Consider the following 16240-nt stretch of genomic DNA (forward strand, 5'->3'; position numbering starts at 1 on the left):
CACAAACTGCATTGACTTTGCAGTGGTGGATCCTTCTTCCTCCCACCTCCCAGCATTGGAATTAACCATAAATGGATAAGTAAGAGAGGGAGTTTTAAACCTGAGAAACAACAGTAATAGCAATAATAACCCCTCTTACCTAACACTTGCTAGGTGCCAAGCACTATACAATATTATATACAAATTGTCTCATTTAATTCCCACAAGCACCTTCCAAGAAAGGTCTTGTTACTATTTCCATTTCATAGATGAGAAAACTGACACCCATTAAGGTTCAGTAACTTGCCCAAGGCTTCATAATTTGTATAGGGTATATGTTGTTGAGCCCAGGGTGGTTTGACACAAAATTTGATCCTCTTGCGCTTAAAGAATTAGGAATATCAGGTTGGGAACTGGTTGCTGGGAAGGTGGTGGAAAATGACAGGAGCTGGTGCAGACATGTTGAATTTGAGCTGAAAAAATCCAGTGGGCAGCTGACAATATATCAGTGGAGTTTAGGAGCAAACACAGACTGGAAGAGGAGATCGGGGGCTCATCTTTTTTTTTTTTTTTTTAATTTATTTTTTTTACAGAGACAGAGAGAGAGTCAGAGAGAGGGATAGATAGGGACAGACAGACAGGAACAGAGAGAGATGAGAAGTATCAATCATCAGTTTTTCGTTGTGACACCTTAGTTGTTCATTGATTGCTCTCTCATATGTGCCCTGACCATGGGCCTTCAGCAGACCAAGTAACCCCTTGCTCAAGCCAGCGACCCTGGGTCCAAGCTGGTGAGCTTTACTCAAACCAGATGAGCCCGCGCTCAAGCTGGCGACCTCGGGATCTCGAACCTGGGTCCTCCGCGTCCCAGTCCAACGCTCTATCCACTGCACCAGGCTCAGGGGCTCATCTTTAGAAGAAGAGGGCCCAAATGAAATCTCTGTTCTTGACATTTTCTCCCTCTATTTAAGTGACTACCAAATTGAGGTCTCCTGCTCTGGTCTCTCTGCTGACCTTATTTTGTAGAGTGCTATATTCAGAGCACAGGCATCAGAGGCAGGCAGGCCTGGTTTTAGTGACTTACTAGTTCTGAGACCTCAGTTTCTTCATCTGTAGAATGAGATAATACTAAGGCCTATGTCATGGTGTTGTTGAGAGCATTAAATGAGATACTTGGTGTTAAAGCACTTTGCATAGTTCCTGGGATGTAAGTGTTCAGTAAGTAATAACTGCTTATTAGTGTTATTTCTAACTTCCTAATGGGTGTTTTCTCTTGGCCACCTTCTTCATATGTCAACACATCATATTTTAGCCTGGCATTCAAAGCCTGTCAGAGTCTGACTGCAATATGTTTCTTCAATCTTCCTGCCTGAGCAAGCTACTCTAATAGGAGAACCTCACAGCCCTATCTTTTGAACTTAGCATGTGCTTCACTGCCCTTCTGCTGATGGTACTGTTTTTGTATACTTGTTGCTCCTGGTAATCAGGGAATTGAGAGTACATTCAGCTCAATATAAAGAATGTTTTAACAGTTAGAATTGGGCTCTTTAAGAGTCAATGGGTGGCCCTGGCCCATTGCTCAGTGGATAGAGTGTTGGCCTGATGTATAGAAATTTCTATTCGATTCCTGGTCAGGCCATGCAGGAGAAGTGACCATTTGCTTCTTCCTCCCCTCCCTCTCCCCTTTCTCTTCCTTGTCTCCTCCTGCAGCCAGTGGCTCAATTGGTTTGAGCATGGCCCCAGTTGCTGAGATAGCTCCATTGGAGTGCATCAACCTCAAGTGCTAAAAATAGCTCGGTCATCATGGACAAGTGTGTGGTGGTTACCAGGGGTGGGGGGAGGGAGGACAGGGGGAGAGTTAGGGGGAGGGGGAGGGGCACAGAGAACTAGATAGAGGGTGGCGAAGGACAATCTGACTTTGGGCGAGGGATATGCAACATAATTTAATGACAAGGTAACCTAGACATGTTTTCTTTGAATATATGTACCCTGATTTTTTAATGTCATCCCATTACCATTAATAAAAATTTATTAAAAAAAAATAATAATAATAAACAAACAAACAAACAAACAAACAAAAAATAGCTCGGTCATCAAGCGTCAGCCCCAGATGGGGTTGCCAGGTGAATCCCACTTGGGGCACATGTGGGAGTCTGCCTTACTATCTCCACTCTTCTAACCTAAAAAAAAAGAAAAAAAAGTCAGTGGGCTCCCATCTCTGAAAGTGTTTAAGGAGAATCTGAAGTGTTCTAAAGGGATTTGTATACCAGAAAAGCCTTTGAACTGGATGATCATCAAAGCTCCCTCCTCTTTTTTTTTAAAGCTTTCACTTATTGATTTTACGGGGGGGGGGGGGGGGGGACGGGACAGAGCAGGATGAGAAGTAGTTGCTTCACTGTAGCTGTTCATTGGTTGCTTGATGTGCCTTCATGGGACAAGGCCAGGATTCAAACTGGCAACCTCAGCATTCCAGGTCAGCACTCTATCCACTGCACCACCACAGGCCAGGCACCTCCTCTTAATAGTCCTTAATTGTTAAGATCACATTTTCTAGAGTAAAACATAAGATGTTTTATCTTTTTGAAAGTTAAAATTAGAGGGTTTAAATTTTAATACATGAATTCAACTAATAATAAAAGATATATTTTCAGCCTTCTGTCATGGGCCAATTAGAGAAAGACAATGTAAAGAAGAGAAGAAAGAATAAAACAAAGGGAAAGACAGGAAAGAAATAAAGGGGGATAATGAAGAGGAGGTTTTAGTGACTTACTAGTGAGAGAAATGGAGTCGTAGAGTCAGGGAAAAAGGAGAGAGTTGGTAAAGGGGTACACAGTAAGGTCTCCGGGGAGAAGAAACCCCACTGGCAGAGAATGTTCCATGAAGGAGAGAGTTAAATACTCCAGAGCGTTCCACTGCCCTGATCTTCTGTTTATTTATTTACTTAAACTTTAGAAAAAATTATTTATTTATTTTTTTTGTATTTTTCTGAAGTGAGAAGGGTGGGGGAAGGCTGACAGACAGACTCTCGCATGCGCCTGACCGGGATCCACCTGGCATGCCCACCAGGGGGCAATGCTCTGCCCATCTGGGGTGTTGCTCTGTTGCAACCAGAGCCATTCTAGCACCTGAGGCAGAGGCCATGGAGCCATCCTCAGCACCCGGGCCAACTTTGCTCCAGTGGAGCCTTGGCTGTGGGAGGGGAAGAGAGAGATAGAGAGAGAGGAGAGGACGGAGGGTGGAGAAGCAGATGGGCGCTCCTCCTGTGTACCCTGGCTGGGAATTGAACCCAGGACTTCCAAACGTTGGGCCAACGCTCTACTGCTGAGCCAACTGGCCAGAGCCTTAAAAAATTTTTTTTTCCTTTAATTTGAGAGAAGCCTCAACTCATTTCATGGCTTCTCAGACATGCCCTGACTGGGGGTGGAACCCACAACCTCTGGTGCACCGAGTCAACGCTTTATCCACTGAGCCATCTGGCCCAGACAATTTTTTATTGATTGATTTTAGAGAGAGAGGAAGGGAGAGAGAGGGAGAGAGAGAGAAAAAAAAAAAGCATTGATTTTTTTTTCCCAGTTTTTTTTTTTTTTTTCTGAAGCTGGAAACGGGGAGCCAGTCAGACAGACTCCCGCATGTGCCCGACGGGGATCCACCCGGCACGTCCACCAGGGGGCGATGCTCTGCCCATCCGGGGCATCGCTCTGTTGCGACCAGAGCCACTCTAGCGCCTGAGGCAGAGGCCATGGAGCCGTCCCCAGTGCCCGGGCCATCTTTGCTCCAATGGAGCCTTGGCTGCGGGAGGGGAAGAGAGAGACAGAGAGGAAGGAGAGGGGGAGGGGTGGAGAAGCAGATGGGCGCTTCTCCTGTGTGCCCTGGCCGGGAATCAAACCCAGGACTTCCACACACCAGGCCAACGCTCTACCACTGAGCCAAGCGGCCAGGGCTTAGCATTGATTTTTTGCTCCACTTTATTCATGCATGCACTGGTTGATTCTTGTATGTGCCCTGACTAGTGATCGAACCCTCAACCTTGGTGTACTGGGACAATACTCTAACCAACTGAGCTACTCGGCCAGGGCCTCCACTTCCCTGATCTTGATATTAGTCTCCAAATTGGACTGTATCCAAAGACTCCCCAATAATATACGGAGCATCTAATTTCCCAAAGCTGGTCTGGGTTCATCGGCTTGTCCGCAAGGATACTAACCCCATGCCAGACACTGAGGTTTATGGGGCTGGGTGATCAAGGGATTCTGTGGACCCCCACCCCATTTGAGTCATCCATGATCTTTGAGAGAAGCCTCATGATAAGAAGTGACCAGTGCTGGGTCTTGCATCTCGGTCAAAGTCTGTGGCCTCTTGACATTGATGGAAGTGGTCAGTGGCTTATACTCCTTCCTATCCCTGGAACTGCGATCAGTTAACAAATTTGTCATAAGCTGGGAGCATTTTGTAAAGATTAGACAAGCAGGTGGGATATAAAACTAATACATTTCCGTAATTCTGGGCTTTAAGTTATGTGGATGCTCAGCAGGCCATTTGGTCCAGTGTTGGGTTTCTCTTAATGTATGTTGGCTGAAGGAGTGAGTGTATTATCATACTGTGTTTAGTCATTTTCAGTCCCTGGATAGCACAAGATCAGATGGAGTGACTGTGATAATGCTCTCAACTGTGCACTGAGGACTAGGAGATGGGTCCTGGGATTTGGCTAAGGAAGGGCACCCCTGCCAGCCTGCTGTGCCTGGCCAGCGTGTGGCACTTCTGAGAGCTGCTGAACCAGTTGGCCTGTCTGAGTGGATGAGAAAATGGTTTCTCGTGCCACAGATCCTTCAGCCCTGTGGGCTGTGCAAGGCAGACCTCTGTACTCAGAGCTTATAGGGCCCACACTTGTGGTTTGGTGTATCTAGACTTTTTAATATACAAAGACATTTCTGGGCATTAACTCCTGGTCAGACTAAAGAGTTGCTTTCTAGTTGTCTCCCTTTCCTCCCAGATCTATTCAACAAAGGAGTGCCAGGCTCTGGGTTGAGTTGTTTCTATAGCACTAGGTAACTAAGGCTTTTTCTCCTTAAGGTGGGTCGGCAGAATAATAATAACAGCAGTAATAACAATGGTAGCTACCATTTCTTTTTTTTTTTCCACTTTTTTTTTTTTGTGGGAGAGACAGAGAGAGTCAGAGAGAGGGACAGATAGGGACAGACAGACAGGAAGGGAGAGAGATGAGAAACATCAATTCTTCGTTGCGGTTCCTTAGTTGTTCAATGATTGATTTCTCATATGTGCCTTGACGGGGCGGGGGGGGGCTAACCGAGTGACCCCTTGCTCGAGCCAGCAACGTTGGGCTCAAGCTGGTGAGCCTTGCTCAAACCAGATGAATTTGTGCTCAAGCTGGCAACCTGGGGTCTTGAACCTGGGTCTTCCGCATCCCAGTCCAACGCTCTATCCACTGTGCCACTGCCTGGTCAGGTGGTAGCTATGGTCAGGCAGTAGCTACTATTTCTTTAGTGCACATTTAATGCCAGACACACTGCTCTGTTATGTGCATTGTTTTATTCAATCCTTATAATAGTACCAGAAAGTAGTACTATTTTAATCCCATATGACAAATGAGGGCACTGAGGCACATTAAGGAAGGAAAAACCCACAGTCACGTGCCTAGGAAGTGTTTGGGCCAGAATATGAGCTTATATCTGCCTGACTCGAAAAACCATGATCTTAATCTCCACATTGTAATACCAACTCAGAAAGGAAGGATTTATGCCAGATCCTTGGCTAATAGGCCCCAGTGGGAGCTCTCCTCTGCTGAGATGCCTAATGCATCTCTCTTTCTTTATGATGCAAACCCCCGGCCTCTGACCTCAGTCTAGTGCCATGCATTCCTATAATCAACAAATCTTTTTGCGTGCCCATGGCCCAGAACATAAATTAGTTGATATAGTTAAGTTTGTTTTTCTTTTTTTTTAATTGAATTTAATGTTTTTAATACCATACCAATAAAAATACCAGGTTTAACATGCACGAAGCCAAGAAAACTGACGATGCCAGATACTGAATTTATATTGCACTGCTCTTTGAATGCTTAGCAGGAATAAACTACTGAATGCAGATACCATGTAGTGTAATAGTTAACTTTGTTTTTAAATAACAGCATCTAGAAAGAATTGTGAGATCTCACTAGTAGTGGTTATTTCTAAGGATTTCAATTTTAATTTTTTACTTCATATCTTTTTTTACTTTTACCTTTCTTTTTCTATAGCAAGTATATATTACTTTATTAATTAAACAAATACTAATCTAAATGTTTGTAAGTGAGGAAACTTATAATAATAAGTGTTAACACCTGATTGGAAGATTGGCTTAAAGGTAGTGAACAATTGAGGGAAATTTAGGGTTGATAATACTCAATGATACCCAGTTATTGGTAATCCTATGACCTTGGACAAGTCAGTGCCTCTCCCAGGGACTTAAAAAATAACCAATAGATGTTTCTTTGCTTTCTACACCATTTGCTGATTCACCTCGGAAGCTGTGGGTCAGAAGCCCAGGCTGAGATCCACCTGGATGCGGGGCAGTGAGGGCTGGAAGAAAGACGGAACATCATCTGGGCGCTGGAGGCTATATGACCCAGGACTACCAATCTAAGCCCTCCAGGGGTCCCCAAACTTTTTACACAGAGGGCCAGTTCACTGTCCCTCAGACCGTTGGAGGGCCGCCACATACAGTGCTCCTCTCACTGACCACCAATGAAAGAGGTGCCCCTTCCGGAAGTGCGGCGGGGACTGGATAAATGACCTCAGGGGGCCACATGTGGCCCGTGGGCCGTAGTTTGGGGACACCTGCTCTAGACCCTGTAAAATGCTTAGCCTGCACTTTATGCATGCTTCGGTGTCATTCAGTTCTGACATTGAAACATTCTCTTTTTTTCTTTTCTTTCTTTTTTTTTTTTTTTTTTTTTTTTTTTTTTTTTTTTTTTAGTGAGAGAGAGCAAACAGACAGGAACAGATGAGAAGAGGGAGAGATGTGAAGCATCAACTCATAGTTGTGGCAGTTTAGTTGTTTATTGATTGCTTTCTAATATATGCCTTGACCAGGAGACTCCAGCTGAGCTGGTGATACCTTGCTCAAGCCAGCAACCTTTGGGTTCATTTCTGTGATCCCATGCTAAAGCTAGTGACCTTGGGTTTCAAACCTGGGTCCTCAGCGTCCCAGGTTGATGTTTTAGTCACTGCACCACCACCTGGTCAGGCTGTTCTGACATTGTAGCATTCTGTTGTCTGGCTGGATTTGCACCCCTGGCACTGAAGAGAAACCCTCTAGAATACCACAACTAAGAGAGGGAATTAGAGGAGAAAGATGTAGGTCAAGATCAGAGCTGAGGTGCTCATGCATGGTTTTCTCACTGATATAAATGGTTTGCCTTTTTTTTCGGCTTTTCTCCAAGGTGAACTGAAGCGCTCTGGGTATCCATACCCTTCCTGTCTAGAATGAGGCTGGGTGGAGTCAAGTCCAACTCAGCTCACTCCCCAGGCCGTATGTTTCCTGATCTCTTATTGTTCTCTCTTCTTTTTTTTTTTTAATTTTTATTTATTTATTTATTTATTTATTTATTTTTTACAGAGACAGAGAGTGAGTCAGAAAGAGGGATAGACAGGGACAGACAGACAGGAACGGAGAGAGATGAAAAGCATCAATCATTAGTTTTTCATTGCACTTGCAACACCTTAGTTGTTCATTGATTGCTTTCTCATATATGCCTTGACCATGGGCCTTCAGCAGACCGAGTAACCCCTTGCTGGAGCCAGCAACCTTGGGTTCAAGCTGGTGGGCTTTTGCTCAAACCAGATGAGCCTGCGTTCAAGCTGGCGACCTTGGGGTCTTGAACCTGAGTCCTCTGCATCCCAATCGGACGCTCTATCCACTGCGCCACCACCTGGTCAGGCTGTTCTCTCTTCTTGATGAGAGAATTCCTAGCATTTAAAGACCAGTCATTGCCCTGGCCAGATAGCTCAGTTGGTTAGAGCATCGTCCCAAAGCACAGAGGTTGCTGGTTTGATCTCTGGTCAGGGCACATACAGGAATAGATCAATGTTTCTGTCCCTCTCTACCTCCCTTCCTCTCTAAAATCAATAAATTAAAATTAAAAAAAAAAAAAAAGACCAATCATTGATGTTGTCTTTTGAGCCGTCCAAGGAGACTTAAGACAGGAAACTCAAACTTAGTCTCCTAATTTGTGTCCAATCCCAGGGCAGAGAATCACTGAAAATAGCACTGTCTTCCCTTCACCATTGTCTCTTTCATTTCCTCTTTCTTACTGCTGGCTTCTCAACTTCTGGAACCAGGAAGCCACCAAAGGAGAAATAGGTCTGTAATGATAGGAGTAGCTGTATTTCCTAAGAGATTCTAGTGCTAATTGTTTTCTTTTGCCCTTTATGATGAGTAGTGTGTAAATGTCAATCAGGTACTGAGAAAGCAAGTAACCACTGATATTTGATTACTTTATCATTTACCAAGTACTTTCACAACTATTACCCAACCCACCTTTCTCACCCAAAGCCTGCAAGGTAGGGGGGATTCTCCCCATATTATAGATGAGAAAACTGAAGTTCAGGGGCTGATGCCTTCGATTTTGTAGCAAATAGGATGGCATAGTGTGACCAGGACTCACGCTGTCTTGCCCAGCACTCTTTATGTCATTTCAGCGTGGAACTTGTGAGGTGGCCCTTGCCCTGAGTTGACGAAGGTGCAAACACCAAGTACTGTTTCTCTCCAGTGCACCTTCCTGCCTGAACCTGGGAGAAAGCTGTGGAAGGGGGAGAAGGACACTGGACTTTCAATTAGGAGGCTGGTGTTCAAATATCACTTCTACCTTTTACCATAAACAAGTCACTTCACTTGTGTGAGCCTGAATTTTCTTTTATGTCAAATGGGGATCATACGTCTTATCTCATAAGGGTCTTGTGATGATTAAATAGGATGATGAATGTAAAAGGGGCCTAGCCCAGCTGCAGGCACATGGCACGTTGCATCTGAGCTTCCTGTCTCCTGCAGAATGTCATAGATTAGCTGGCAGTGGCAGGGCAGAGCCTGTTTGGCTTCTGTTTCCTTGTAAAATTATACTTGATGGTATCATCTCAGAAGAGTGGCTGGCTAGGCCTGGCTGTCTCCATTCTGGCTTTCCAGATCAGCACTTAATGAGGACTGGAGACTCCTTTCTCTGCCCTCTGGTTTTACACTCCAGTTGTTCCTGAAATGGGAAAAGCTAAGCCTCTGAATATTCCAAGCTATCTCTGCAAGCAGACATGGTCCCTGGGGTGATCTTGGCTGTTAATTGACCTGCCTCTAATACCTGGAATCAAGACTCTGATCAGATTAGGAAATTATCTGGAAAGTGTATAGGTGATATAGGAGCAAATACACCTAAAGATTTGATTCTGAGCTTCAAGCTTAGAGTCCTCAATCTCTGGGCCCATTTCCTCATCTGTAAAGCCAAGGGGGTTGGGTTTGATGATTCCCTTGGTCACCTTAGTTACCCCGTGATTTGTATCCTTCTCTCCAGAGGCAGACCATGGCGCCATGGAGCTCCCAGCCTGTCTCTTCCACCCCCACCCACAGCTTCTGCTGGCCTTGTAGCTACCCTGGACGTGTTTAGAACCAGTAGGAACAAACCCAGTCCTGTCCACAGGCTCCACCCACCTGTGCTCCTTTGCTCTAGGACATCGCAAAGGCAGCACTAAGTCAGGCAGCTCAGAGCTCCAGAGAACCTTTACTGGGTACTAGGAACCCCATATCCCCATCCTTCTGCTTAATACCCCTAGCCTGAAGGGGGCCTACGCATTTGAGGCATTCCTGTCATCCCCCCACCCCGCCCTCCATAAGTGATAGTTAAGGACAGAGATCTGTGGGGGAAAGGAGGAGATGGTCACTGGTATCCTCAGAGAAATGAGGAAAATAAAGCAAAAGCAAAAAAAAAAACTTTCTAAGCAAAGAATTGAAGTGTGTACTTGACATATTTCAGAGCGTGGGGTAAGTAAGGCAGGCAGCACTGAGACTGAGGGGAAGGAGGAAGCTGAGACCTTGTACCTGGATTGAGGCCCACCCGTAGATGGCGTGCCAGGGCCAGCCCCCTCTTCTAGCACAATGCGGATTCTGTCAGGCAGGCCTGCCTGATGGTGTGGGCTGGACAAGTGGGCAAGACTTGGTGAGTAAGTGATAAGGCAAAGTCATTTTTCATTCAGAGCACATCTGTGCTGGGTTCTGGCAGGGCAGGCGGAGAAGCACAGGGGCAAAGGACAGACAGACAGAATGGGGTGGCAGTGGGTAGTCAGACATTGTCCAGGAATTCTCTTCATGGGTCCCAGGGTTCAGCCAGGAGAGACCCTGAGCAGAGTTCTAGGTCCAAGGAGGAGGTCCATACTGAAGGTGGATTAGCAAGAACCAACACAGAGCCCAGTCCTGGGAGTCAGGTCATGGGGATGGGGGTGGAAGGAGGGTTGAAACCTGGGGGCCTAGTATTCTTGGCTGATGCATCAAATTCCAGGCCTGATTAGCAGCTCAAATTCTGCCTCATAATGTCCAAATGGGTTCTAGTTCTTGAACCCATTTGGAAATTGTCAGGAAGAATTTTGAATGAGGAAAGCTTGGGACTAAGCATGAGTAGTTAGAGAAGCTGGAGGTTGAATAAACAATTGTTTTGAATCAGAGGTCTACCTCCTCACTTAAAAATCACACAAAAAGGGGCCTGGCCACATAGCTTGGTTGGTTACAACATCATCCCTGGTCAGGGCACATGCAGGAACAGCTTGATATTTCTGTCTCTCCCCATTCCTCTCTCGCTAAAATCAATCAGTAAAAAAATTTTAAATCACTCCCAAAAGTATAAAAATATATATTGGGAAAGGGGAGATCAGATCTTCACAAAACCACCTCAAAGGTATTAGAGAATATATTTATTTTTTTATTTTTATTTTTATTTTTTTACAGAGACAGAGAGAGAGTCAGAGAGAGGGATAGATAGGGACAGACAGGAACAGAGAGAGATGAGAAGCATTAATCACCAGTTTTTCGTTGTGACACCTTAGTTGTTCATTGGTTGCTTTCTCATATGTGCCCCAACCATAGGCCCTCAGCAGACCGAGTAACCCCTTACTGGAGCCAGCGACCTTGGGTCCAAGCTGGTGAGCTTTGCTCAAACCAGATTAGCCCGCACTCAAGCTGGCGACCCTGGGGTCTCGAACCTGGGTCCTCTGCATCCCAGTCCTATGCTCTATCCACTGCGCCACTGCCTGGTCAGGCTAGAGAATATAAAATAAATGAGGGGTTTCAGGTTTATATCTATTATTATAGACAATTTAAAAAATAATGATAATACTTCATACATATGGTATTTTAATAAAAGTCGTTCCATTATTATTGCTGGCACTAGTTTAAGTGGTATAAACCATTAGAAAGGTAACTTGATGGTATGTTCGTTTATAACTCTTTATTCACTCCTGAAATTTCCTTCTAAGAAAGTAATCTAAACTAGTGACCTCAGTGTTCCAGGTCAATGATTTATCCACTGTGCCACCACAGGTCAGGCCAACCAATAATAATTTTTTTTTTTTTTGTATTTTTCTGAAGCTGGAAACGGGGAGAGACAGTCAGACAGACTCCCGCATGCGCCCGACCGGGATCCACCCGGCATGCCACCAGGGGCAACGCTCTGCCCACCAGGGGGCGTTGCTCTGCCGCGACCAGAGCCACTCTAGCACCTGGGGCAGAGGCCAAGGAGCCATCCCCAGCGCCCGGGCCATCCTTGCTCCAATGGAGCCTTGGCTGCGGGAGGGGAAGAGAGAGACAGAGAGGAAGGAAGGGGGCGGGGTGGAGAAGCAAATGGGCGCTTCTCCTATGTGCCCTGGCCGGGAATCGAACCCGGGTCCCCCGCACGCCAGGCCGACGCTCTACCGCTGAGCCAACCGGCCAGGGCCCAATAATAATTTTATAATGGGGATTGATTAAGTATATTGTTGTCCCAGTAGAGCCCAAGCTCTACGTCGATCAGGGGTCCCTGATTCGACTTTCCCGTGCAGTGGGACACTCCTGCTTATCAGCAGGGCTGGCAGCCTCTTTGAGACTACTCTTGAGGCAGCTATGAGGATGCTACTGTTAAGTGCCACCGGAGCAAAGACACAACCAACACACAAGTTAGTTGCAAGAATCACACAGGCAGTTTGTTACTCACAAATCCTTTTGGCGAGCCTGGGTACAGCTTAAGGGGGCCCGTCGGCGTGCTCCTCTTGGCTGGCTTTGGTCAGAGCTCAGAGCGGCGTGGAGTCAGTCCACATTAATGTTGGAATCTGGGCGACTATTGTAGCACGGGGCCCCTCAGCTTTAGTACCATTTCTGGTCAACGCCTTCTAACAGGTGTCAATCTACAGGATTATCACCTCAAACCACCTTTTTGGGAGTTCCTTGCAGGGAATCCCCTCTATGTCAATCTACTGAAATGTTTACATTAAACCACTTTTTAAGATGTTCTTATTTACATTAATTTACAAAGTTTATGTAAATAATACCAAGCCACTTCTTATCTATGTATAACTTCACACACATACTAACTGGGCCCTGCTTATAAGTCAGAGTCTGTTTGTCACATTACAGAGTTATGGCACTAAGCCACTATATTAATTCCTATCCAAATGGCATAACTTTATTTAATTTTAATAATTATTTTTAATATTTTAATTACTTTTATATATCTTCCATATTTTTATATTTCTATATATTTAATTACTATAACCTTATATTACTATAATTATAAATTGTCCACTCTAAATATTATGCAATTATTGACTTATAATCATAAATATTATGGATGTAACAGACAATGCTTTAGATATTTGATAAAGTGGAAATAGCAGAACATAAGCTTGTATTTATACCAAGACTATAGATGTGAAAAAGGAATGTGTGTATATGGAAAATCTGGAAAAAAACCCAGAAAATAACAGAAGCTTATTAGCTTTGGTGAGAAAACTGAACTCTTTTCTTATATTATTTTAATGGTTATTTTGATGTTAGTACAATTCTTTTTCTTTTTTTTTTTTTTTTAAGATTTTATTTATTCATTTTGGGGGGGAGAGAAAGAGAGAGAGAAGGAGGGAGGAGCCAGAAGTATCAATTCTCATATGTTCCTTGACCAGGCAAGCCCAGGGTTTTGAACTGGCAACCTCAGCGTTTCCAGGTTGATGCTTTATCCACTGTGCCACCACTAGTCAGGTCATACAGTCTTTTTTTCTGAGAAGACAATAAAAGATGAAAAATGTGTCCCCAGAATTATTTAATAAACTGTTAAGTACTTAATTCCATGCTCCTGAGATATCATATTTCATAAATTTATTATCTTCTGTAAAAAGTAGAACTTCCCTTTATTTATCCTAAAAGCTCAAGGTGTAAGCTATTGATTGGGAAAATCCAGATCTTTGCTTTTCACACCTGTTTTGATAGTATGGTTTCCAGGCCTATCCTCTTAACCTTCCTTTGTCTTTGCAGAGTAAAGAGACCTATAGCCCTTCTCGGAGTGGGTTTATCCCCTTTCTCTGGATCTTTCTCCTCCTCATCCCTGGGATACAGGGAGGGAGCTGTGCACAGCTCCAGATTCAGCTGCATCATGGTTTTATAGGATATTAGAATAGAATGATTTTTGTTTTGTTTTGTTTCTAAAAAGCTTTCATGATGGCGGCTGGCCAGATGCTACTGGCTGCTTCAGCTGTGGCAGTATATTAAGCCGATGTCTTCTGGGAACAATAGAGATCAATTCTCTCCTCATCCCCCCCCCCCCATCTCCATTTTTGGCTTATAACTGATTATTCATAGCTATCACTTAATAAGTAGAGCTAGGAGCACTTTTCCCCCAAAATGTAAAACTATAATTGAAGCTCATCTGCCATTTTTGGTCGGTTCGCACAGCCTGGAAACTCTTGTGCTTTACTCCATTAGGGACTTGGGAGTATGTGTGAAGTTGGGTATTTCATCAGTGTATGCTTTTTAGTGGAGAGCAGTCCCAACATTAAGCATTGGAACTTTTTCCCATCTCGAGAGATGCCTGTTTTTCCTGTTTCCTTTTGCTAATCTACCTTTGTTATGAGAAGTACTTCCCTTCTCTGTCTCCTCACCCACCATGTAACTTTGAATAACCTCTGATAAAGAACCTTGCCAGGAGCCTGATCAGGTGGTGGTGAGCTTTGGACTAAGACATGAAGGACCCAGGTTCAAAACCTTGAGGTCACTGGCTTGAGCACAGGCTCATCTGGCTTGAGCACGGGGTCACTGGCTTGAGCATGGGATCATAGACATGACCCCATGGTTTCTAGCTTGAGCCCAAAGGTCACACTGGCTTGAGCCCAAGGTCACTGGCTTGAGCAAAGGGTCACTCACTCTGTTATAACCCCCTGGTGAAGGCACATATGAGAAAGCAGTCAATGAACAATAAGGTGCCACAATAAAGAATTGATGCTTCTTCTCTCTCTGCCTTCCTGTCTGTCTGTTCCTATCTGTTCCTCTCTCTGTCTCTGTCACAAAAATAAAAAATAAAAAAAGCCTTGTCAGGGGCATTTTAACCTCCAAAGTCCTGGCCACTGCTTCCCTATGTACTGTAATGACCCTGGAGTTAGTCAGATATGGTTTTCTCTTGCTGGAAATATGTTGCTTTTATTTTAGCAAGTTCTGCTTCCTGAAACACTCAACACAATGTCTGCAGTAGAAAGAGCTTGGGCTTTGGAGCCAGGCCAACCTGGGTCTGGATTCTCCATTTATATTTAATGGCCATAATGTGACCATGGATGGATTACTTAACTTCTCTGAGCCTTGATTGGAAAAGTGATGATCCTAATAGTAATATACCCCTTAAAGTCATCTGGGATCTCATTACAATGCAGTTTCTGATTTACTGGGTCTGGTAGGGCCTGACACTCTGTATTTTAGCAAGCTCCCAAGGAATGCTGATTCAGGAGACCTCAAGAGCAGTGATTCTCAAATTTGACTGCACACTAAAATCAGCCGGGAACCTTTCAAAACCACAATGCTTGTACCTCACCACCTACCCCTGCTCCCCCACTCCAGTTTACCTGGCAGTGGGGTGTAGTCTGGGCACTGGGCCTTTTAAAAGATTATTCTAATGTACATAGAAGTTTATATGGCCCACTGCTTAAAGGGTTATTAAGGAGGCTTAGATGTGATAAACCCGGCATGTAGTAGGTATAAAGAAAGTAATGATTTTCTTCCCTGTGGTTCCTTGTCCTGTGCTTCTCACTCCACCCTTGTCCCCAGTCTTTAAATCAGGCAGGAAGAAGCAGGGCACCCACGGTTGTTGCCTGCGCCTTCCTCACCTGGGTCTTCTCTAGAGCACTTGGCCTTGGAGCTCTCACGGCCCTGGGTGGAAGGGACCAAGATAATGCAATGGGCCTGGCACTGGGAATTTAAAGGCTCCCCAATGATTCTAATATGTAACCAAGTTTGAGAACTAGTGTCTTTTTTTTTTTTTTTTCATTTTTCCGAAGCTGGAAACAGGGAGGCAGTCAGACAGACTCCCGCATGCGCCCGACCGGGATCCACCCGGCATGTCCACCAGGGGGCGGTGCTCTGCCCCTCTAGAGTGTCGCTCTGTCGCATCCAGAGCCATTCTAGCGCCTGAGGCAGAGGCCACAGAGTCATCCTCAGCACCCGGGCCATCCTTGCTCCAGTGGAGCCTCAGCTGCGGGAGGGGAAGAGAGAGACAGAGAGGAAGGAGAGGGGGAGGGGTGGAGAAGCAGATGGGCGCTTCTCCTGTGTGCCCTGGCTGGGAATCGAACCCAAAACTCCTACACGCCAGGCCGACGCTCTACCGCTGAGCCAACTGGCCAGGGCCAAGACCTAGTGTCTTTTTATTAGATAACAGGAGAGAAGAGCACTGGGGTTACATAAAATGCCAAGGGAATTGCAAGGACTCGGGGCTGGAGTGTCCCAGAACGTGCTGGTCCTTCAAGACTCCATTCCCCGGTAGTTAGAGGGACCAGTCATCTATGGCCCACAGCATTAGGTGGCTTGCTTGTATATTAGAGAGAGCTGCTGCCTCCTCTCCTTCTCCCTCTCCACACCCAGCCCAGCCCTCCTACCAGGTAGCCCAAGTACCCAGACCCTGCTGCTCTGTTCATCTGCCCTGCAACAGTGAGTGTGGGTTATCAATTGAAGGAGGAGAAGCTGGGATGAGAGAGTCCAGAGAAAGGACCTGGAACCCCCGCTCTGGAGC

At 45.2% G+C, this 16240-nt stretch overlaps 1 protein-coding gene and 1 non-coding gene across 2 annotated transcripts in view; one reads left to right on the forward strand and one right to left on the reverse strand.

Annotated features, from left to right (window-relative positions):
• The window catches only part of KIF3C (kinesin family member 3C), a 44364-nt gene that overhangs the window by 6266 nt on the left and 21858 nt on the right, over positions 1-16240 (forward strand). The gene's annotated exons all lie outside the window — the stretch shown is intronic.
• Positions 5960-6097, reverse strand: LOC136401564 (small nucleolar RNA SNORA8). The gene has a single exon (XR_010750590.1). It is a non-coding gene; the product is annotated as a small nucleolar RNA SNORA8 (small nucleolar RNA).

This window comes from Saccopteryx leptura, chromosome 3 (genome assembly GCF_036850995.1).
Source record: "Saccopteryx leptura isolate mSacLep1 chromosome 3, mSacLep1_pri_phased_curated, whole genome shotgun sequence".
In the NCBI taxonomy this organism is placed as follows: domain Eukaryota; kingdom Metazoa; phylum Chordata; class Mammalia; order Chiroptera; family Emballonuridae; genus Saccopteryx; species Saccopteryx leptura.